The sequence below is a fragment of the Talpa occidentalis genome, unplaced genomic scaffold (genome assembly GCF_014898055.3).
Source record: "Talpa occidentalis isolate TD23 unplaced genomic scaffold, MPIMG_talOcc4v2.1 talOcc4.18, whole genome shotgun sequence".
In the NCBI taxonomy this organism is placed as follows: Eukaryota; Metazoa; Chordata; class Mammalia; order Eulipotyphla; family Talpidae; genus Talpa; species Talpa occidentalis.
Window position 1 is genome coordinate 502,164 of NW_023601851.1, and position 24,979 is coordinate 527,142.

General features: G+C 40.0%; 1 protein-coding gene across 2 annotated transcripts in view; it reads left to right on the forward strand.

Moving 5' to 3' along the window:
• Window positions 1–24,979, forward strand: part of LOC119250756 (amelogenin, X isoform-like) — a 43,563-nt gene that overhangs the window by 10,781 nt on the left and 7,803 nt on the right. The window contains exon 2 of one of the 2 annotated variants that reach the window (XM_037518375.2): window positions 23,611–23,819. The exons of the other annotated variant lie outside the window; for it this stretch is intronic. The gene's annotated coding sequence lies outside the window, so the exon portion shown is untranslated. The remainder of the gene's footprint in view (window positions 1–23,610; window positions 23,820–24,979) is intronic. 2 annotated transcript variants of the gene reach the window in all.

Consider the following 24,979-nt stretch of genomic DNA (forward strand, 5'->3'; position numbering starts at 1 on the left):
ACTCCATATACGATCAGAGCAAACTGTTGGCATCCGGTCCATGTAGGCTTTAGGAACAAAGTTGGTCTCATCAGACTTCACCTGGGCTTTTCTTTCAATGAGGGTACCAGGGACTTTTTGTTGGCTGGGTTATCCAGTCCTGCCAATGGAGGCAAGCTTCCTCACCTTTTTTGGAGGTTTCTGGAACCCTACGAACAAAGCAAACAGGTTTTCCTCTTCTTGGTTCAGCTCTGTTTTAACTTTTGAAAGAACTCCACACAAAGCCACACAATGAAACTCATGTCCAATTTTTTTTTTTTTTGTTTAAGCAGACAAAATCCCTATGGAAGTTATGCAAAAACAGACTCTGAGATAAGTAGTAAAAGATTACTACCATTATTTTTATGCTGTGTTGGTATTAAGGGGAGAGAAAATGCAAACACAAGTTAGCTTTGCTGGAAAAAAGAATTGCAACTTTGCTGCAGATCATGGTCACCAAAATAAGAAAACTTTGTGGATTCAGAACAAAATGCAAAAAAAAAAAATTACCAGTATTATGTCAAAAAAAAAAAAAAAAACTTAGAAAATATCAGGTATATTCAGTCCTTTGTAGGAAAGTTATTTACTCTCAACAGTTTTATCAATAGGAATCCATTGAGGTCTCTTTTTCCCCTATTTTACCAGAAACAATTTTTGTAATAACAATCAATAAACAATAAATAATAAACATCCGAAGTATACAATATTACAAGGTGACAATTACCACTGACAATTTGTATACATATCAGGTACTGAGAGGTTTTATACACATTTTAGAAAACCAGTGTTAACATTTCTGTACATGCCAAAGTTTTATTATTATCCCAAATGACAGTGCTTTCCTTTCAGTTTTACCAAATAGAACAAATTCATCTAACACCTTTCCCAGAGGAAAGGGAGAAACCTTGTGGAGTGTCTCAGGAGCTCTAATGAGGTTCCACAAAATTTCCTTGCATCAGCCAAATGACAGGCTACCAGATTTGAACTTGAATTTAGATTTCTGGGAAGCTTTGTCATAAATATCAGAAAAACAACAGAAACAACAACACAAAATTTTCATGAAGGCACCGGTTTAGTCCAGCACCACAATGTTGATAACTTTTAGTGAAATGGCCTGTGTGGCCACACGAAAGCAAGATTTAGTATTAATTAGTCTTTTTTTCATTAAATGAATAAATTGATCAAATAATGTAATACAGCCAAATTTCCAACACATATCATTGTTTTTCTTTAAACCCATTATTTGCAGGTTTTATAAATCAAGGCAAATAATATTTACTTTCCTTAAACCTTTTACAACTTACTATATACCCTTAATTTTAGGGTTTTTTTTTATTTTTTTACATTTTGGCACAACCAGACATTTTAATTTTAAGACAAAACTACTTTTTTTTACCTTTTTTTTAATTAACCATTAGTCATCAATTTTCTTTTTCTTTTTTTTAGACATTACTGAAACTTTTTTTTTTTTTTACACAAATTTTGTTTTGTTTTTTTTTTAATTTTTTTTTATTTTTTTTTTATAGAGGCATGTTTTATTTATTTATTTGTTTGTTTGTTTGTTTGTTTGTTTGTTTATACAGGCACTGGGTACAGTCAGAAGTGCGGGAGGGTGAGAGAATTCACCAGAGCCAGAGCGGGGAGCAGAACAGGCAGAAGGACTGAAGTACACTGCTGAGGGGAGCAGCGGGCGGCAGGAGAGGTCTGCGCGCCATGTGGGACCCTCCTCCAGTGGCCGGGGAGCAGCCGGGGATCGAACCGGCGCCGCAGAGGCCACGGGCAGCTTCGCAACCCAGCGCTCAACCGCTGCGCCACCGGGGAGGCCCCATTACTGAAACTTTTAACAAATCATGATGGTGTTTTTTTTTTTTTTCAGTAGTCCAGAACATAAGGAGGTGCTTTGTGTGTTCACAACCCCAAAATGTTACTCTAAACATAGCAGATTACTAAAATTGACTTAAAAACAGTATAGCTTAGTTGCACTTAGTAAAGTTAATATGACAAAAAAATTTTTACATATACATACATATATGCATATATATACGTTTTTAGTCAAGGAAAGAAAAATACTTTAAAGATACATTTACACAAAGTAGATTATTAATATTTAACATAACTTTAAGGCATATATGTTTTGAATTATATCATAAAATTTGAACTAGTTTTTGCATATTAAAAATTTTGGAAGATGATGTCAAAATTTGTTTTTATGAGAATTTATATAGGCGCCATTTATTATTAGTCCTCCGGAGGTAAAAAACAAAACAAAACAAAAACACAAAGACAGACACAAACAGACACAGAGATTTCTTGATATACATATAAATTTTTGGCCATGTGTATATATTTTAAAATATAGTTATTTTACCAATATGTGTGAAGATACTGAGGTTTAGAATTTAGCTCAAAAATGTCTATATTATCACTTTATATTTTACCAGGTTAGTTAGTTTTAACAAGAAACTTAACCTTTTACAGTTTCAATAAGTAAATTTAAAAGCTTTTATTCAACCAATAAGTATTTTGTATAGCTTGTTAGCAAGTCAAAAGTAACTCAACAGTTTTTGCCTAAGACAATTTAGACTTTAAAATCAGAGAAACACAGGGAAATGGAACTTTTTTTGTAGAATGAACCAAAATAATTTTTTAAGGTGGACAATATAAAAGTTCAGTCCCCCACAGCAGGAAGGCAGTAGAGATCTGCCAGTGATCCCAACACTGGAGAAAAAGTCCAGGCAGTTGCTTGCTGAGATCAAGGGCAGCCCCCACCAGCCCACTGCAGTGGGTTTATACTATTTTAATAAAAACCTTTTAGTCATATTATAGTCATATAATCTTACATAGTTTTTCTGTGGAGTTTTTGGGGTTCTCTATGTATATTATCATATCATCTGCAAATAGTGATAGTTTGACTTCTTCTTTTCCTATTTGGATTCCTTGGATGTGTTTCTCTTGTCTTATTGTCTTATGTGTTTCTCTTGTCTGGCTAGGACTTCCAGTATTATATTGAAGAGCAGTGGTGAGAGTGGACATCCTTTGATGCTTGTCAGTATCCTATCTGGCTGGAGCAACAAGGCCTCCTGCAGCATGGGTCAAAATTTCTCATGACACCGTCATGTTACCTTTGGTACTCCTGTTGGCTGCCTTCCCTGGGCAGACCACTGTGAACACTTGACCCCTCTGCCCATACATTGACATAAAAGAGCTGGAGGCATTTAACTATAACTGTAAATACGGTCGCAAGAGGAAAAGTCTCCACAACTAGTTAATATATTTTTTTTAGATTTATTTATTTATGCATACAAGCGCTGGGGTACAGGCCAGAATGTGGCTTGAGAGGATTCACCAGAGACAGAGTGGGGAATAGAACAGGCAGACTGACCCAAAGACCCTGCTGAGGGGAGCAGCGGGCGAAACAGGAGAGGTCTGCTTCGCCATGCGGGTTGCTCTTTGGCAGGCCAGGGATCAAACTCATGCTGCAGAGGCTTCGGATTGCTTCATAGTGCAGTGCTTAACCCCTTGTGCCACCAGGGAGGCCCACGAGTTAATATTTTATATGGTCATCCCTTTATGGGAAAATAAGTGGCTTCAAATTGCCTTTCAGGGCCAAGTCACCGTAACTGAACCTGTGGGCTGCATCTTGTGTAGCGGCTGGAAGTACCATGTTGAGTTGCAAGGGGGATGAAGCGATAGCTGTGGGGGCCATCTGCCTCCTTCTGGGCCCTGTTGCGGCCTTTATGCCCCAGCACTGGCTGGCCAGGGCAGGCGCCCCTCCCTCCCACGCTGTACTTACTGCCGTGTCGGGAGAACTGTGTGTGCAGTGGGCAGGACTTTGGGGTATGTCAGACAGTTCTCTTGTGGCTGACGATCTGTGTTCACTAGGGAGATGCCCAGCATGTGAGGCTGTGAGGCAAAGGGGGACCTCCCTCCAAACTTAGCCTCTTTTCCCTAGCGATAAATTCAGCTTTGCCAAAAGGACCTCAGACTGGGCGCTTAGGCCACAGAGGCTAATTTTCACAGTGTGGGAGGCTGGAAGCCCAAAACTGCGGTGCCCCCACTTGGGTTCTGGCAAGGGCCTCTTCCTGCGTGCACATGGCTGGCTTCTTGCTGTGTCCTCCACCAGACAACAGGGAGAGAGATAGTGGTTGTCTGGGGTCCCTTCTGAGAGCTGGTACTTTACCCTGGGGGCTCTACCCTTGGGGCCCAATCACCTCTCAAGGGTGGAGTCTCCTGGCACCACCTGCAGGTCAGGACACTACGTTGGAGCCGTCCAGAAGATGGGGCTGTTTCCCCTCTTGCCTGCAGAGGCTGAATGTTAACCCTCTTCACAAAGTCACAGTCAGTCAGTCATTTTGGAGCAGGTGCAGGAATGGTTAGTGACACTGGAATGTCACAAGGTTCAAGCCCTTTGGAGGTGAGTTGGGCTCACATCCCACCTGCATGACCGATGTTGCCTCACCTTGCTGAGCTGCAGACCTGTGCCATGACAGACCTGCTCCAATCCATTGGCATTTTGATTCTGGGGTCTCTGGAGGCACCAGTCATAACTGGCCAGGGCTCTCACTAGGTGGGCACTTCCAATCACTGTGCTGTGTCCCAGCTAGGTGACATGGGGAGCTAAGGTGACTCCCTGAGATGCACCTCCTCACCCATGGGGAGCTTAACCTGGGGGTGGGGTGCACGGCAGGCCAGGGAAAGGCAGGCAGAGATCTCTGGAGAGGGCCAGGAACAGCTGATGTCAGCACGCAGACGTACAGTTGCCACAGCCCTCGGCTCGGGTGTAGAGGCACGAGGACATTGTGATTCTCTAGCCTCAGTGTCCAGGGCAGACAGGGTAGGTGCAAATCACTGAACCACTGAGGGTGTGATTCTTTGTGCCCTGTGGTGCAGGCTTGGGGAAGCACAGGTTTCCAGGGACAAGCTATTAAGGTGACAGATGCAGAGTCAGGGTCAAGAGGCTGCCTTCGTCCTTCTAGACAGAAAGGGGACACGGCTGCGGGGGTCCTTGCTGCCCCAGCCAGATAAGACACTGGCAAGCAGCTAAGAAAAGGGCCTCACACCATGGGGCTGAAGAAAAAGGGCCTCACACAGTGAGGCCTAAGACTTTTAAAGAGCCTCACACCCTGGGGCTGAAGATTCCTTGTGCCTCACACCATGGGGCTGAAGATTAAACATCCCTTTGTTTTTTGTTCTTGGTCATATAAGTGAAAAACTTCTCAGAAAGTACATCAGGCAATAAATTATATGCATAGAATACTGTAAGTAAATGGCAAAAAGAAATACCTGCTTAAAAATTAAACACAGTAAATTTGGCCTGCCTGACAATAGGAAGGAATTTATTATACATGAACATGCCTGACAAGCAACGCAGGACAACAATTATAGTAAGTCCTTCTTTTTCTCTTTTTAGAAATTTCTTAGGAAAGTTTTTAAATGAAGTTAACTGTATTAAGAAGTTTCTGCTGGCTGATAACCAGAAAGCAGCTGGTCTCTGGCTATAGGCCATATGAATAGAAGAGTCTTTGATGCTTAGGCTTTAGCTGATAGGAGTGTACCGGCAGCTATCGGCTGTCCTAGGTAATTGTCTAGCTGAAATAATGAGTTTTAGTATAGGGCTTAGTTTTTTATCTATTAATTTTTTTTAAATAATAAATTTTATTTTTATATTCCCCATACAATTGCAACCCCCCCATTCTGACCCCAATCCCTCCCGTCCCGCCCCTCACCCCTCAAAAAGTGTCTCTGGTTCATAGTTTTTTGTTGATTTTGATTTTCGCTTTCTTATAGTTATTCATTTTTCTGGTCCCTTATTTGGGTTTTCTAGATTCCTGCTATGAGTGAGACCATCTGGTATTTTTCTTTTTCTTTCTGGCTTATTTCGCTGAGCATGATCCCTTCCAGCGCCATCCATGTTGCTGCAAATTGCATGTGTTTATCTTTTTTGAATGCTGAGTAATATTCCATGGTGTATATGCACCACATCTTCTTGATCCAGTCATCTATTTTTGGGCATTTGGGTTGTTTCCAAAGCTTAGCTATTGTCAAAAGTGCTGCTATAAACATAGGGGTGCAGGTGTTCTTTGGAACTGAAGTTTCTGTGTCCTTTGGGTAAATACCTAGGAGTGGAATTGCTGGATCATATGGAAGCTCTATGTTTAGTAGGTCAAGAAATCTCCACACAGCTCTCCACAGTGGTTGGACCAGTTTGCACTCCCACCAACAGTGTAGAAGAGTTCCTTTTTCTCCACACCCTCACCAACACTTGTTGTTGCTAGTTTTTTTAATATGTGCCATTCTCACTGGTGTAAGATGGTATCTCATGGTAGTTTTGATTTGCATTTCCCTGATTACAAGTGATGTTGAACATTTTTTCATATGCCTGTTGGCCATTTGCATTTCTGTTTCAGAGAAGTTTCTTTTTAGCTCTTCTGCCCATTTTTTGACTGGGTTATTTTCTTTGTTGTTGTTGAGTGTCATCAGCTCTTTGCAGATTTTTGTGATCAGTTCTTTATCATTAGTGTTGGGTGCAAAAATGTTCTCCCAGTCAGTGGGGTTTCTCTTTGTTTTTGTTATTGTCTCTTTTGCTGTGCAGAAGCTCTTTAATTTGATGTAGTCCCAGCTGTTTATCTTTGCCTTCAATATCACTGCTTTCGGTGATGTGTCTGTAAAGATGTCTTTGATATGCAAATCACGTAGTGTTTTGCCTATATTTCCTTCTATATATTTTATGGTTTCAGGTCTTATGTCTAGTTCTTTAATCCATTTTGAGTTGATTTTTGTGTATGGTGTGAGGTAGTGGTCAAGCTTCATTCTTTTGCATGTAGTGACCCAGTTATCCCAGCACCATTTATTGAACAAACTTTCTTTGCTCCAATGCATAGTCTTTGTTCCTTTGTCAAAGATTAGTTACCATAAATCTGTGGGTTTATTTCTGGATTTTTTATTCGATTCCATTGGTCTGTGTGTCTGTTCTTGTTCCAATACCATGCAGTTTTGATGATTATGGCTTTGTAGTATAGTTTGAAGTCTGGGAGTGTGATGCCTCCATTCCCTTCTTTCTTTTTCAGGAGAGCTTTGGCAATTTGGGGTTTTTTGTGATTCCATATGAATTTCATGAATAATTGTTCTATTTCTTTGAAGAATGCCATTGAGATTTTGATTGGAATAGCATTGAATCGGTATATTGCTTTTGGTAGAATGGCCATTTTAATAATGTTTATTCTTCCAATCCATGAGCAGGGGATGTCTTTCCATTTCTTTGTGTCTTCTTCTATTTCTTTTAACAGTGTTTTATAGTTTTCGTTGTATAGATCCTTTACCTCTTTTGTTAGATTTATTCCCAAATATTTGATTTTTTTTGTTTCGATAATAAAAGGGATTTTTTTTTTATTTCTTCTTCTTCAGATTTATTGTTTGTGTATAGGAAGGCTACTGACTTTTGTGTGTTGATTTTGTATCCTGCCACTTTACTGAACTGATTGATGAGTTGAATTAGTTTTTCTGTGGAGTTTTTGGGGTTCTCTATGTATATTATCATATCATCTGAAAATAGTGATAGTTTGACTTCTTCTTTTCCTATTTGGATTCCTTGGATGTCTTTCTCTTGTCTTATTGCTCTGGCTAGGACTTCCAGTATTATATTGAAGAGCAGTGGTGAGAGTGGACATCCTTGTCTTGTTCCAGATCTTAATGGAATTGCTTTCAGCTTTTCACCAGTGAGAATGATACTGGCTTTTGGCTTGTCATAGATGGCCTTTATGATGTTGAGGTATGTTCCTTGTATCCCGAGAATTTCAAGGGCTTTTATCATGAATGGGTGTTGCACTTTGTCGAAAGCTTTCTCAGCATCTATTGATATTATCATATTTTTATATCATATTTTTATATTTTATATTATCATGTTTTTATATTTCTTTTTGTTGATGTGTTGGATAACGTTGATTGATTTTCGGATGTTGAACCATCCTTGTGTCCCTGGAATGAATCCTACTTGGTCGTGGTGAATTATCTTATGGATACATTGTTGGATTCTGATAGCTAAAATTTTGTTGAGGATTTTTGTATCAGTGTTCATTAGGGAGATTGGCCTGTAGTTTTCTTTTTTTGTGTTGTCCTTGTTCGGTTTTGGTATTAGTGTAATGTTGGCTTCATAGAACGTGTTTGGTATTGTCTCTTCCTTCTCAATTTTTTGGAAGAGTTTGTGAAGGATAGGCACCAATTCATCTCTGAATGTATGGTAGAATTCATTTATAAATCCATCAGGTCCTGGGTTTTTGTTTTTGGGGAGGTTTTTGATTACCATTTCAATTTCGCTGCTTGTAATTGTCTGTTTAGCTGTTCTATTTCTTCTTTATCTAGCTTTGGGTGATTGTAGAGTTGTAGGAATTTGTCCATCTCCTCTAGATTGTTGAACTTGTTTCCATACAACTCTTCATAGTAGTTACTGATTATTCTTTTTATTTCTGCTGTATCCGTAGTGATTTCTCCTCTTTCATTTCTGATCCTGTTTATTTGTGCTTTCTCCCTTTTTTCCTTTGTGAGCCTGGCTGGGGTTTGTCTATTTTATTGATTTTTTCGAAGAACCAGCTCTTGGTTTCATTGATCTTTTGTATTGTTTTTTTTTTAGTTTCAATTTCATTTATTTCTGCTTTGGTTTTCATTATTTCTTTTCTTCTACTGGTTTTAGGGTTTTTTTGTTGTTGTTCTTTTTCTAGATCTTTGAGCTTTGAGATTAAGTTGATTCTTTGAGTTCTTTCTTGTTTCTTGATGTGAGCTTCTATTGCTATATATTTTCCTCTTATTACTGCTTTTGCTACATTTAGGATATTTGTGTCCTCCTTGTCATTCAATTCAAAGAATTTTTTAATTTCTTTGATCTCCTCATTAGTCCAGTGGTCTTCCAGTAGTGTGGTTTTTAATCTCCATGAGGTAGGAAAGTTCGTTGCCTTCTTTTTATGGTTTATTTCTAGTTTGATGCCTTCATGGTCAGAAAAGATGGTTGGTATGATTTCAATCTTGGTGTATCTGTTGATGTTTGTCTTGTGCCCCAGTATGTGATCGATCCTGGAGAATGCTCCATGTGTGCTTGAGAAAAACGTGTACTCCGTTTTTTGGGGGTTTAGTGTTCTATAGATGTCTGTTAAGCCCAAGAGCTCTAGGTCCTTATTTAGAGCTTTAGTTTCTTTGCTTATTTTTTGTCTTGTTGATCTATTCATTGTTGATAGTGGTGTGTTGAAGTCTCCCACTACGTATGTGTTTTCTCTGATGTCTGTTTTCAGAGATGACAACAGTTGTCTGATATATTTTGGTGCTCCTTCATTTTGGTGAGTATATGTTAATGAGTGTTATTTCTTCTTGAAGTATTGTCCCCTTGATTAAAATGTAGTGACCATTGGGGTCTCTTTTTATTTTTTTGAGTTTGAAGTCTGTTTTATCTGATATAAGTATAGCTGTTCCTGCTTTCTTTTTTGGTCCATTTGCTTGTAGGATTGTTTTCCAACCTTTAACTTTGAGTCTATTTTTATCTTTTGTAGCTAAATGTGTTTCCTGGAGACAGCAAAAGGTTGGGTTTTGTTTCTTAATCCATGCTGCAACTCTGTGTCTTTTTATTGAAGAGTTTAGTCCATTCACATTTAGAGTTAATCTTGATATGTTAGCATCTGTATTTGCCATTGTTTGTCTTTCCTTTGATTTTATTTATTTATTCTTTTAATAACTATTTTTTTTTTGGCCTTCTTTCATTGTTATTCGTCCCTCTGAGGTTCTGGCTTTAGGATTCCTTGTAGTATTTTTTGGAGTGGGGCTTTAGTCGTAATGAAATTCCAGAGTTTCTGTTTGTCTGGGAAGGTCCTTATTCTTTCTTCATAGAGGAAGGAGAGCTTTGCGGGATAGAGTATTCTTGGTTGGCATCTGTTTTCTTGGAGTCTGTTGACTATGTCCCTCCACTCTCTCCTTGCCCGTAGTGTTTCTTCAGAGAAGTCTGATGTCAGCCTGATTGGTTTTCCTTTGAATGTTATCTGTTTCTTCTCTCTTGTCAGCTTCATTATTTTTTCCTTGTCCTGGATTCTTGGGAGCTTTACTATTATGTGTCTTGCTGTATTTTTCCTTTCGTCGTGGAAGTTTGGTGTTCTTCTTGCTTCTTGCATATCAATTTTCAGCTCCTTCTTCACATTTGGCAAGTTCTCTTCAATTATGTCTTTGAATATTTTCTCCATCCCTACATCTCTCTCCTCTCCTTCTGGAATTCCTATAACTCTTATATTTCCTTTCCTCATGGAGTCAGATAGTTCCCGAAGTCTTTCTTCATTCTTTTTCCTTCGTACTTCTCTTTCCTTTTCTGTTTTGGTTCTTTTTATTTCTGTGTCTTCAAGAGTACTTATTTGTTCTCCCATTTCATCTATTCTGCTTTCATTGCTTTTCCCAGAGTTCTTTAGTTCCTCCATTATTCTTTTAATCTCCTGCGTTCTTTTGCTTCCCTCTTTAGGGACTCAATTTCATTCTTCTGACCATTGTTTTCCCTCTTTAGGGACTCAATTTCATTCTTCTGATTGTTGATTATTTTTCCCTTATCATTGTTTTCCTTTATGAGTTCTGTCAGTTTTTTAATCACAGCAATTTTAAATTTTCTTTCTGGAAGGCTCAGAAGTTCTTCCAAGTTACTGTCTTTGCAATCTGGGGCGTGGTTTTCTTTTTGTGGTGTGCTTTTTTTCCTGAGGAGTTGTTAGGTTGCATGTGGTTCTTCTACTCCCTACTGTCTGTTTTCTAATTTGTCGTATGCATTGGGACACTGTGTTGCTGGGACTGGCCGGCATCTTGGGTGAGCTTCTCAGCTCCCCTCTCGCCCCTCAGGGGCCATCTGTCAGCTGGCCTGGGGCTGTGTGCGGGTTTCCTCCAGGGGTCTCTGTTGTTCTCTAATGGTGCCCGGAGCCGTTCGCTCACCACCGCGGTGAATCCTGAGCCCCTGAGATACTTCACAATCTTTCTCCCTTTCTTCCTGGGAGAGGCTTAGATAGATTTGTCCTATTTGATTTACCTGGTAAAATTACACTAGAATGGAAGCCTTGTCACTTGGGAAAATGGTGAAACTTTGGCATATACAAAAATGTAAACGTTGATTTTATAAAATAGAATCTTTCAGTACTTGATATGTATGTAAATTGTTAATGGTGATTATTGCCTGCAACATTGTACACTCCAATGGTTTGATGCCTGCAGAAATTGTTTCTTCAGAAAATAAGGAGAAAAGGCCTCAATAGATTCCAACTGATGGAATTTTTTGACAGTAAAAATTTCCTAAAAAGGACTGCATAACCTGATTTTTACAAAGTTTTGTTTGACATAATAGTGGTATTTCTTTTGCATTTTGTTCTGATTGAACAAAGTTTTGTTTTGACTGACCAGGATCTGCGCAATATTGCATTTTTTTCCCCAGCAGAGGAAACTTGAATTTGTATTTTCTCTCCCCTGAGTACCAACATAATATGAAAAATAGTAGTAGCAATTTTTACTATTAATGGCAGAGTCTATTTTTGCATAACTCCATAGGGATTTTGTCTGCTTTAACTAAAAAAAAAAAATGGGCATGAGTGTTATTGTGTGGCTTTGAATGGAATCTTCCAGGAAGATGAAACAGGGCTGAACCAAGAAGAGGAGAACCCGCTGCTTTGTCTGTAGGCTCTAGATAACCCCATGGAAGGGGAGGAAGTTGCCTCCATGGCAGGACTGGACAACCTGGCAAATGAAAAAGTCCTGGTACCCTCAAGAAGAGGAAAGCCCAAGTGGAGTTTGAGGAGACCAACTTTGTTCTTGAAGCCTACATGGATTGGATGTCAAGAGTTCGCTCTGATCCTATATGGAGTGTCCAACAAGGCCAGCTAAAGCTGCTATTTAGTTATTCTGCCCTGTGATTTTATGCAAAAATAGGTAAATTGGTCTGAAAGTAGATTAAGTGTGGAAATATTTTGCCATACTGTTGTATAAAATTGGGATCACAGTTGTTACTCTGATATTTGGATTTGTTTTTAAATAAGTCAAACCAATTTTCAGATTTTTTTGGTTTTCTTCTTTTTTCCTGTAATTTAGTATATTTCTGTTTTGTTTTGGCTAATACCTCCTGATGCTTTTTTTTGGCATGACCTAACTATTTTCCAGTAATAAAGGAATGTCATAGTAGACATTCCTGGACGATACTAATGACAGATTGCTATTGTCTATCATACACTAAAACCCTGGAAAAAAACTATTTTCTAAGACTATACCCTGGGATCTGTGGTTTAAAAACAAAAGAGGGGGAAATTCAACTTCAGGTCTCTGACTCAAGAGATGAACAGCTTGAGCCTGAAAGCAGTGACCAAGCCCACCTGAAACACCAAGAAAGCAGATCCTCCGACGGGGGGACAACCAAAGAAGCTGGTGCAACAAACTGAGAGTCTGGTGGCCAGTATGGGGAAACCTCAAAATTCTGTGACTTTGTTTTTAGCCATGATGGCCATTGTGGGGGCAATTGGTGCAGAATATTTTTATTGGGGCTATGTTCCTAGTCTCCACTGTTGCAGACAGTGAGCTGGAAGGATGAGTCCCCACTTCTTTTTACTAATGATACTGAGTGGCTCCCTGAACATTGGGAGCCCAAGACCCTAACACACCGGGAAGAACAAGGTAGAGAAATAAACTTAACAACTGGATATGGGGAATTGCTAATATGTATGGAATATTGTAAACGTGTGATAAATTGATTTACCAGGAAAGGCTGGCAGCAAAACCAAATAGCACTACTATTAACAAAAGTCATGTGAAGTTATATTTATTGTCAGGATATACCTTTAATTATTCTCAAAAGCTAAATTATTCCTTTTCTGACCTACCCAGGTACAAGCAGTCAGTCAACAATGTTAGGAGAGTCCTGGATTCACTAAGAAGTGTGTATAAGTTTTGAGGCATGTGTTACTTAATACTTCCTATGGAAGAGTCATTGATGTGAGCCCCAAAGGGGCAGCATGGGATGACCTCGGACATCTGGATTGGAATGGAAATCCACTGCAAGTGGCAAGGTCATTAGTACCAGCACAGACCTGCTAATACACTGGAAAGGGATTGGGATAGTTGCACCCCATTCTCTGCTGGAAGGCACCATAGGCCAGCCTTTAATCTGGAAAATACAATTAGCATTAAAACATGTGAATGGATGGACAGTACAAGGTTGTGCAGGCAAACACATCCACAATCAAAGATATAGTTTAACCTTCACTAAAGAGAGAGTACTAGGTTTGTTCAAACCTGTGCTAAACCTCCTTATGTTTTCTTCCTTGGTAGGGGGACAGATATTGATAACGTGTTATAGCAACAAGGGAAATTGTTTGTGTTTAAATTCCAGTATACATATTGATCAAACAAGCCAAAGTGTTTATATTTTACACACCAGAAAGCCTATCTGGTTACCAACTAAGATGCATAGAGAATGGTAATAAACCTCTGTAATATATGCTGTACATTAAGTCTTGCAAAAATTATTACATAGAACCAAGTGGTTCCTGGGCACAATTGTTACTGATAATTGGATTTGTTATGATATTAACCAGTGCTGCAACTGGTGTTGTTTTACATCAGACTATAGAGACTACTCATTTTGTGCAAAATTGGCATGAAAATTCCAGTAAATTCTGGAACATTCAAATGCCAACTAAATAAGGAAATTTTAAGTGAAATTGCACATTTGCAATTTTACAAATTTAAGTGAAATTGCAAATTTACAAGCAGTATAATGACTAGGAGATCAACCGGAAATTGTGCAAACCCCATTGTCTTTGCCTTGTGATTGGAATTATGCTTCAATCAGTGTGACTTCACTTGTATATAATCATACTAATGTTTCTTGGGAGCATATCAAGCTACATTTACAGGGAAATGTAAATACTTCGGAACTATTGTAATGCTTACAACAAGATATACAGTCTACATTTGCTAAACATTTATCCGTAGGGGGAGGGGAAGATGTTATAAACTCAGCGATAGGGGGGTTAACCAATTTAAATCCATTGAATTATATAAAACCTTTGGGAATTATCTTAATATTAATTGTACTAATCCTTATTTTTGCATATCTGTTGCTTTGTATATTCTTCTACAAAAACAAAGGAAGAAGCATGTGGGAGAGTAAGCAACTGAATGCTGCCTCTAATACTGTCATGACTGTGTTAAAAAACAAAAAATGGGGAGATGTTGGACATCCCTAAGGCCTTCATTGCTGACACAAAAGAAGACATCAAGGTCATGGCTGTACAGACTGGGATATTCTTTCTTGTGTCTGTAAAGCTATGTCTGGGGGACAAACTAGATTAGAAAAAGAAACAGAATACCTGATGGCACAGAACCTTGGCAGTGAATGTGTGCCTGGCAAGGCCAAATGCTAAGAGAATACTTCATTATCTAGTTACTAACCCAAGGTGGGGGTAGCTGTTTGTACCAATAAAAACAAGTTGCACTGGGCACTAGGGAGTCTTGAGCAAGAATGAGAGTCCTTGTGTCGCCTGGGTCCCACTTCTTTTAAACTCTTCTTGAGTCTATCATTTCTTGATAATTTCCTAGGTTCAATCGGATTTTTCTCTCAAACCTGTTCACTGGAGCTAGTCTCCGGCAGTGTACAAATCCATATAATGGAGATTGTTATTTCATCGATCACAAACAGATATTTTGAGATGGTCTCTGACGTGTGCTGCTTCCTGTTGGGTTGGAGAGAGAAGCAGCGTGGTGGCCAGATTGCCACTTCAGAGAGCCAGAAGCCCAGGGCGACCTGGTAATCTCTGTATGGTATAGATTTGGCCCCTCTTCATCCCCATAAGGACCTGGGGACCCCTTCTCAGCACTCAAAATGCATTCGTGCAACAACTACTAATCAAACACCTCCCCTGGCACAGGCTCTGTGCTCTGAGGCACATGGGGCTGCTGGTTTTGGGGAATCAACATTGATCCAATATACTCAGTTCTGAATAAGTATAAAATCTCAAATTAAGATAGGAGAAAGAAGGAAAACTGGTAAGAAGGACTCTGGGGAGGGTGGTGCCACTACTAGGAAGAAGTGATGAAAAGAAGCTGTGCTGGAGGTAAGATTTGAGCTAATAAGATCTTTGAAAGGAGTCTAGGGCAGAGGTTGCAGGAAGCGGGGGGTGAGACTGGGAACAAGTTTCAGGGAGAGTGAGCTCAAAGTCCAAGGAACAGAGGAAGTCAGTGTGTCCATGGCAGGGACAAGGACAACACTGCAAGGAAGGGGAGAGACAGACTGATAGTGAATTCCCAGTAATTACAAGTATGCCAACAAGGCTGGTGTTCCCTGTAGACATCCTGAGGTGGCACACCCAGCATCTGCCTGGAGTGCGTTGGGGGGCAGGTTAGATGTGGAGAGCTGCAATCTTGAAGAGATAATGGATACTTGTGCAAGCCCATTATCTCCAGAGACCAACTGGAAACTGAAGACACAGTACAACCAGGTCTGTAGAGTTTTTGGATGTTGACACAGCATAGCTAAGAGGGTCTTCAGAAATGTGCTAAATGTGCTCTCCAGTAGAGGGTTTACCAGGCAAATGGATTGAATAAAATTGGATTAAAATTGAATAGGATTCCTCCCAATCTTGGATTAGTGTATGCAGGATGAAGTTCTGAAACCAGAACAGTGTGCATAGCCTTTCCCAAATTTATTTGAACAAAGAAGCATCTTCTTTTATTTGGAGCATCTTGAGGGTAACTGTTTCATGATAATCACATGGGCAATGCTAATGTAGGATAATTGGAGACCCCCAAAGACAGGCAGAGGAGGAGATGGGGTAGGTGGTAAAGTGGGTAGAGGGCTCAAAAGCATTACCTTTTCATCTTAAAAAAGCTGTCATCTACATGATAGACTTGGGTTGAGGACCAAATAGCTTGCCACAGACGGTGGGCTGCCCAACATTCTAGTATACTCTTCCTGGCTAAGAATGGCTCACCTGGCTCACCTGCCTCCCTAGTCATGGTGAAAAGGTAATTTGCAGGCCCCAGGGATGGTGCTGTGGTTGGCTACCCCACAGAGGCAAAGACAATTCACCCTCATCCTGCTGATTAGTAGCTGATTGACCTGGAATTTGGCCCCATGGCTTGGCCTTATTCACATTGTATTTTAAGCTACAGTGTAAAACACAAACCAGGACTAGTAACTTATAGCTGGACCTTACAAAATGGCTCTGAGGGAATAGTCCACAGGCAAGGAGCCTCACCCTGGCTTGGGGAGCAGCCCCACAACAGGCCTTCTGCCCTAGCATCTGTTTGAGCTCTGCCTTGAAGCTATGCCATGAAAAGAACCCTGGACAGAGTCCAAATATCCACCCAACTGTGCTGGATGCTGCCCGGCCCTGTGAGTGACAGGGCATACCTCAGGGAAGGACAAAGAACACACAGAGGGCAAGCAGCCATCAGCGTGCTACATCAACAGAGTAATCACAAACCCCAGCCCCACCCCAGTCAAAGGCGGGGTGACTTTGAAGAGGGACAAGGGGCACCAAGAGATGCTCACCCAGTTGGAAGCTGGGGAAACCCCTGGCACAAACCCCACAGCACAAATGGCCCAGAGATCACCCAGAAATCATGCCTGCTGGCACCACTGGCACACTGGCCCTACATATAGGACAAATACACAAGGAAATGATGGGGAGGAGAAATTTAAAAGGTCAAGAAAGCCCTCTGGGGAACACATACTACCAAAAGAAAATCAGCCCCAGAACTCAACAGTATGGTCACTGAAGAATTCCTCTGCCTGACAAATAAAGAATTCAGAGTCAACATAATTTGAAAAGCTAAAAAATGAATAAAAGGAGAAAAATGGTATGATAAATATAATCAAGAAACTGAAAAGTGAGAATGAATCTTTAAATAAGAAAATAAAAGAACTGGTGGCTGTTAAAAGATTAATTGGAGAGCTCAAGATTTCTGGGAAAATGGAGCAGATAAATGGAAGAACAAATAGTATTCTTGAAGATACAGATATAGAGGGAATCATAAAAGACAGGGAAAGAGAGGTACAGAGAAAAAAGTATTAAGAAACACTTTGAGAACTATCCAACACCATGAGGAAAGCAAATATAGGAGTGTAGGGTAAATGATTTTCAGGCTTTTCTGCTCCATCCACATTGCTTCAATGGCATGATATTATGGAGGAATAGGGAGAGGGGATCAATTTGATAGTGGAGAACTTCGGTGATATAGATGGTAAGGTTTATACATTTATTAAGAGATGAAGGGATACTGTGAAATTCATATACTTTTATAAACAATGGTATATCAGTTTTAAAAAGTCTAGTTTTATCAAAGCCACAAGAAGATACCACCTTATAAAACTAACAACAGATGTTGGAGAACACATGGAGAAAAAGGAATACTCTTATACTACTGGTGGTAGTGCAAATAGGTCCAACCATGATGGAAAGCTGTGTGGAGGTTCTTCAGACTAATAAAAAAGGAGCTACCATATGATCCAAAAATTCCGCTTCTAGGGATCTACCCAAAGGATACAATAATATTAATTCAAAAGGAAACCTGCACCCCTATGTTTATGGCAACTCTGCTTTCAACTGGTAAGATGGAAACAACCCAAATTCCCAAAAACAGATAACTGGATCAAGAAGATGTGGTTTGTATACACAATGCAATACTATTCAGCAGTGATAAGATAAACTCATGCCATTTGCAGCAACATGGATGGAGCTGGAAGGAATTACGCTCAGGGAAATAAGCCAGAAGAAAAAAGAAAAATGGCAAATGGTTTCATGAGTAGAAGGAATGTAGAGGAACCAAATAAGACATCAGAAGTAATAATAATAATAATAATAATAATAATAATAATAACAAATTAACAGGGAACTATACATAAGAGACATGCTGCAGGAGAGGGAAGGAGAGGAATCAAAACAGGGAAGGGAAGATCACAAATGACTATGGTGATGGTGCACGGGTGAATTCGTGGTGGGAATTTTACAGCAATTATATCTGAAAGAAGGCAGCAAACATTGCACAAAAATGAACAATGATGTTAAATATGTATAAATAAATAAATTAAAAAGATAAAAAACTAGTTTACATTGTTGCTGAATTTCCAAAACTGTCCATGATCAATTAAAGTTTGAGAAAGTCAGTATGTTATTCCCATCTTAAATGTTCATACTCAGCAATTACAAAGGAATCTTTGAGAAGTCTTACATGGGGAAAAATGTAATTTAGAATATCTCCTAAATGCATTTGTTATCTTTTCTTTTTTTTAAATATTTTATTTTATATAATTCTTACATCATTTTTCATTTTTGCACAACGTATGCATTTTCATTTTGGTTATATATTCCCCATACAATTGAACCCCCCCTTATTTTGACACAAGTCCTTCCTCTCCCCGCCGGTCACCCCCACCCCTGGAGTGTGCCTCTGATTTATAGTTGCTTGTTGATTTTAATTTTCACTTTGTATTACTTAGGCTTTTTCCTGGTTCCCTTATTTAGGTTTTCTAAATTCTTGCTATGAGTGAGACTATCCAGTATTTTTCTTTTTCTTTCTGACTTATTTCACTGAGCACGATCCCTTCTAGCTCCATCCATGTTACCTTAGTAAAGTGGCAGGATACAAAATCAATACGCAAAAATCAGTAGCCTTCCTATATACAAACAATAAATCTGAAGAAGAAGAAACCAAAAAACCATCATTTTTATTATTGAAACAAAATAAAAATCAAATACTTGGGAATAAACCTACCAAAAGAGGTAAAGGAACTATACTAAGAAAAGTATTAAAAAAACTGTTAAAAGAAATTGAAGAGGGCACAAAGAAATAGAAAGACATCCCCTGCTCATGGATTGGAAGAATTAACATTATTAAAATGGTCATCCTACCAAAAGCAATATACAGATTCAATACGTGTCCAATAAAATTTCAATGAGGGCCTCCCCGGTGGCGCAGCGGTTGAGCGCTGGGTTGCAAAGCTGCCCGCAGCCTCTGCAGCGCCGGTTCGATCCCCGGCTGCTCCCCGGCCACCAGAGGAGGGTCCCGCATGGCGCGCAGACCTCTCCTGCCGCCCGCTGCTCCCCTCAGCAGTGTCTTTCGGTCCTTCTGCCTGTTCTGCTCCCCGCTCTGGCTCTGGTGAATTCTCTCACCCTCTCGCGCTTCTGACTGTACCCAGTGCTTGTATAAATAAATAAATAAATGTTTAAAAAAAAATTTCAGTGACATTCTTCATTTATTATATTTTCATCTCCAAATTTGTTCTTTCAGAATTCTTCAGTTTCAGAGTTGCCAAAACACAGTTTGCAACTTTGAAGTAATCTCTCCTGCTCAGTTGAAAACCTAAAGCCCAAAGATGTGACTTTGGGATTTTATAACAGACACAACTCTGAGTTCGTATTACCCCGCTGGAATTCAGAAAATATGACATTTTGTTCTACTGATAAAGTTCAGACTCTAGTGGTAAAATCTACTGAAGGATACCCCTGGAGTCCCAGACTTGAATGTTGAAAAGGGACCCCATCCTCTAAGTGCACAAGGCCAAAGCAAACTCATATTGTGAAAGCACTCTAATAGAATTGCACATTTAGAGAGGAGAAGAAAAGATATTGTTCCTAATAAATCACTCAAATTACCTATCCCCTTGTTGGCAAATTCCCAATCTAACAGAATTAGGTAGAAGGACCTCTGAGATATGGAGGCTTGCCATAAATCTAAGGCATCTTGGGGCTGAGAACGTATGAAAGGGAGAGATGGGACCAGGCAAATCTGAGATGAAAGGAGCAAAAGCAAAACAGAAGTCAAGATAAACACTGCCATTTTCAGCCTCCCCGTGTGTTTGATTAATTAGTAAGAAAGGCTAATAATAGCCTTTTCCTATCTCGGTGTTCAGTGTTCATTACCAATCAATCAACTGTTGCTAAAAGGAAAAAAAATGAAACTTTCATCTCTTTCTTAAACAAGTATCAAAGATTCTCAACAGATTCACAAAACTAATGGGATTTGTTCTCTGGCATGTCATCTTTCAAGAATATCCTCACTCTAGAATGATATACCAGGGGGTTTATGCCTCAAAATTTCAAAGAAATGTTGGTGGTTTATTGCACCTCATAAGGACAAGGCTACTTCTCTGTGGTTGAGTTTGGGCAATTCCATTCTGCTAAATCTTAAGGAGAGCTTATCACGAGATCTGAGAGGATGAAATGATTCATCTGGAAACATAAAAACCTAAAAATCGTAGAGAGTACCAGGATTGCTTCTGCTGCCCAAATAGTTTCTGCTGACCAGTGTCATGGGTGTGTGATTACATCTAAGAACTGCATGCCACTGTCTGATCCTCAACATTCTCTGCTGACTGGCAACCTTGGCCACTACCCAATGGCTGTAAGAGCTCATCTTTGACCAGTGCCTAGACATTTCCTGGTGACTTGCCAGTGTGCCTGTGCCTGGTGCCTCTAAGAACTGGCTGTTGCTGCTACCTGATCTTTAATATCCCCTGCTGACCAGAAGCAAAAACTGCTGGCCACAAAACCTGTTACCTTCAGCATTGTGTGGTCTAACTTCCAAACTGGTGCTGCTATTGTGCAGCCTCAGCAGTGCCACCTTGAATACCTGCAGCTGCCACTGTTCTTGGGTCTGCTTTCCAGCATATAACCAACTCCAGTCTATCATCAGAAGGACAGCACCATAATTTATAAGAAAGTTATGATTTGGACAACCCCGTTGTTACACTCAGAATCTGAGTCATGTCTTGCAAATATGAGTGCATGGTGTGGACCCACCAACCGTTTTATTCCCAAGGTTGTATGGTTTCAATTTGATACTTCTGGGTGGGCCTGGATACATATGATTGACCAACCAAGATCTTGTCATTGCATTTGTCACCATAAGCATAGTACAATTGCAAACTATATGGCAGGATTTGATTTAGAGTAACTGTTTTTTAAAAAGCTTTATTTATTTATGCATAGAAGAACTAGGACACAGGCCAGAGGCATGGAGGGTGAGAGGATTCCCCAGAGACAGCCGGGAACAGAACAGGCAGACTGACTAAAATACACTGCTGAGGGGAGCAGCGGGTGAGACAGGAGAGGTCTGCTGCACCATGTGGGTTGCTCCCTGGCCAGCCGGGGATCAATTTTTTTTGTGCTACAGTGGCTGCGGACAACTTCATAGTGTTGTGACCCAACCCCTTGTGTCACCAGGGAGGCCCTAGGGTAATTTTGAATAGACATGGGTTCAACTTTCAGTTTGAGTGGCATTGCTTTTCCTCCTCCTCCTCCTCCTCTTCTCCTCTTCCTTACTTCCTCTCTTATTCATCTCTTCTGCTTCTTTTTTTCCCCTCCTCCTCCTTTTCTGTTTGCCTTTGTCCTCCTCTTCCTTCCAATTCTTCCTTGTCTCTGTATCTATTCCACCTTAGGTTTTGGTTTCACAAATCTAATAAGATCTGGTGTTATCAAATTGACTTTTGTTTTGGGGAAGATTCTATTTTCAATAGACAGGATCTCTGGGCACATAATTGGTGCTCATTTACAAGCTCTAATTTAAAATTTTTCCTTCTGGAAAATAATGTCTTTTTTAGTTTGAGAGGAGGTGAGCCTTCTGTTTTTATTGAGCATTTTATTGAATTGCAGTTGGAAAGACAGAGGTATATTTGATGACATAAAAAAACATAAATTACCATCTCATAACCTTGAGTGGTAATGTGGAGGTTGGAAAAATGAGGACTGACACTTCCTGATAGCCATGAATATACTAGTGGATTTAAATGCCTCTTATGGGGAGGCTGTGGAGTCTCCACGGAACTCCTTTTCCTCCTAGAATAGGAACTGAAAGATTTTTCCTCATATCATGTAGGACACGTAATATGACCAAGGAAACTCCCAGAGGCAGCACAGTTCCTTCTTCATAAACACTCAGAGAGTATTAATTAATAGTATCAGTCTTCTAGGTTATATTGCCTTTTTCCACTCTCCTTTCCTACCAGCAGGAGTAAAAGGTCGAAAAATATATTTACATCTACTTTTGCCTTCCATCATCCTACTTAGGAAGATATACAATTTATGTTAAATACATAATTAGCATCTGATGTTAATTTGGAGAGTTGGTTTAGGGAAGGCTAGTGAAGAAGCTCATCATCTCCACCAGGAGGCTCTGGAAACCCAGACCAGAGGAATCTGTCCCAGTTGTAGACCCTACTGGGACCCCAGTGAGGGGGCCAGGCAAGGGCACTGTCAGGACACCTATTAGTAGGACCAGGGCAGGGAATTCTGAGCAACGTGCTTTGGAAAGAGCTTCAGCAAAAGGTTGAGGATCTGCTAGAGTTCTGTGAAAGTATTATGAAAATGTATGGTGCCTACCCTAACGTGAATCTTGATGCTCCAGAAAATGCTTGGATGACTAACATGACATTCTTTGCGCGGATATAAGATATCAGTACCCCAGATGTAAGGAGGAAGTAAACCAAAACAGAGGATGCTGTAGAGATGAGTCCTTCCAACTGGTGGAAATAAGCTTTAGGCTCTATAATGGAAGAGAGGGAAGGGAACATATGGTATACCTGTATCAGTATTGTAGGGAGGGAGACAGGACAGCATTCAGGAGGAAGAGAGAAGGGACAAGGAGACACAGGAGGATGAGAGAACCTCCAAGGAAGAACCATATTGTACGGAAGAAGGTCACTGAAAGAACAGGAGTCCCACGTTGAGGCTGTAAGTGAGAAAGGGAAGCATGAATGAGAAAGTGAAGAAGCAAAGGTAAGCATATGACACCCCCACAGGGTGGGGTCTTGGAAAATCTTTGTAGGGCAGAATACAGGAAAAGGCCTGAAGGGGCAAAGAGAGAGGAAAGAAAGGTAATGCCGGTAGTCCAGAATGAGGAGTCGTGGGGGCCCCGGGATTCCCCTTGATCTGAAATCGGCTTGGATCCCCGGTAAGTCTTAACAAGGGGGAGAGTTTGATTGGCTTTTCAGTGGACACTGGCATGACCTATTCAGTTTTATCTTTAAGGTAGCTTGGATCAGCAAGAAACTGTGCCATTCACTGTGGCTATGGGAAGCCCACAACAGAAAGCCTTCCTACAACCTTTGAGTGCAAACCTGCACACAGTTTCCTGTACACAGAAGTCCAATTCCACACCCTGGTCATGATCTCCTTAGCAAACAAGGGACAGAATATTTTTTCACTCCAGGGCCACTGGTTGCCCTAAGGGTGCCACAGAACATGCAACAGCAGATGGTACTTGCAATAACAGATGGTACTCAAGATGATGCACCAGGAGGTGAAACACAACCCCAGAGATTTATGAAAGGGTTAGTAAAATGTTCTGGGCTAATGGCTCTCCAGGACATGCCAAATATATGGAATCTGTGAAAACAGCACTGTTGGAAGGGAGCAGGACCCTAAGTAGAAAGCAAAATCCTCTGAAAGAGTAAAATTGACTGCACCTGTCTCCGGCCCTACTGCTGTGAGGGAGTAGGAGGAGACCCAAAGGCCTAGGTGAGGGTCTGGTGTCTCACTGATAAAGCACTGTGTCTGATCATCTGACATCATCTCCCAATGCTGCTTCCTCCACTGTGATCTGTTTCAGCGTCTGGTACTGTCCATCCCAATCTTCAGACTGTGTGGCTGGGCTGGGGCTGCAGCATCATCTTAGCAGACTCCGTGAACACTTCAACTGCAGTGAGTTGGATCCTTGCTCTCTGTTTGAAGCTGCCATATGCCTCATTGGCAGGACAGCACCATCTTAAATGAGCAAGATTTTATTTGGAACTTCTGGAAAGTTGGGCATTACCTAAGGTGAGATAGCTGGTCAGTTGTAATCTTAGAAACTCTTTGTTTCATCTGTTTGTTAAATAAACCACATTGTCATTTCCTGAAACTGAGTGGCCTTACAATTGTGTGTGCAGGTGAGAATCCACAGACAATGACCTGCCCACTCCTCAGTACTGTCCTCCGGTGGGTATAGCACCCCAACAGCCCTATTTCATTATGCAGATTATATTATAAGCCCCATTTTTAAATGACAAAACTGTGACTCAAGACTAGCTAAGTACCTTGTTGGAAGAACTAGACCCAAGATGAAATTGTTGTCAGAACTCTATTAAACCTAAACTCTCAGCCATTATGATGTCACTTTTCATACTGTTATCTTGAATATGTAACACATCTCTCTGATAATGCATGAATATTAAAAAGTTTGTAAATATTGCTTAATTGTATTTGAGCTCTTAACTGATCTAATGAGTTTTATGAAATCCAACATTCTTAAAACAAGATAGAGAGGTAAAATAGTGAGAGTTAAATATTTTGGCCATGGTTCTATTAAATAGTAATACGACTTTGATTGTTGTTTGGGCAAAGCAGAGACTGGTAATAAAATGGGAATATTGCAAATAAGTACACATGTAAGAGACTCTGGAAACTAAGGAGAAAAATTTAGGTTACCGTGTAAAAAAAAGCAGTACTGGTCTAGAATGCATGGGAGAAAAAATAAACATAATTCTAAGAAAGGCTGTTTTTATGGTTATTATGGAGTAGACCTGTCAATATTTCTGGTGGTGTGTGAATATGTGTGAATGCGTTTATAAGAAACATATATGTAAATGTTTTATCTGTTGTGCGATATTTTTCATATCATCAGTATAAAGTATTGGTAGTATAATTTACAATTTGGTTGCTTTGATGGCAGAAAGATTTCAGGGTAGGGTTAAGGAGGATAAATTTTACCACTTTCTTGGATCAATATGACAATGTTGATAAAGGGGTAACTACAAGAATCTGATGACACACCCTAAATGAAAGCAGAAAATAGTAGTGTTGAATTTTGAAATTATAACTCTGACACAATGATACAACAGGTTCTTAAACGTATTTCTGAATATGTCAGCATGTGCAGTTATCTAATTTACTGACTTAATAATAGTCTTTTGTAACTACTTTAGTATGTTAAACTTACT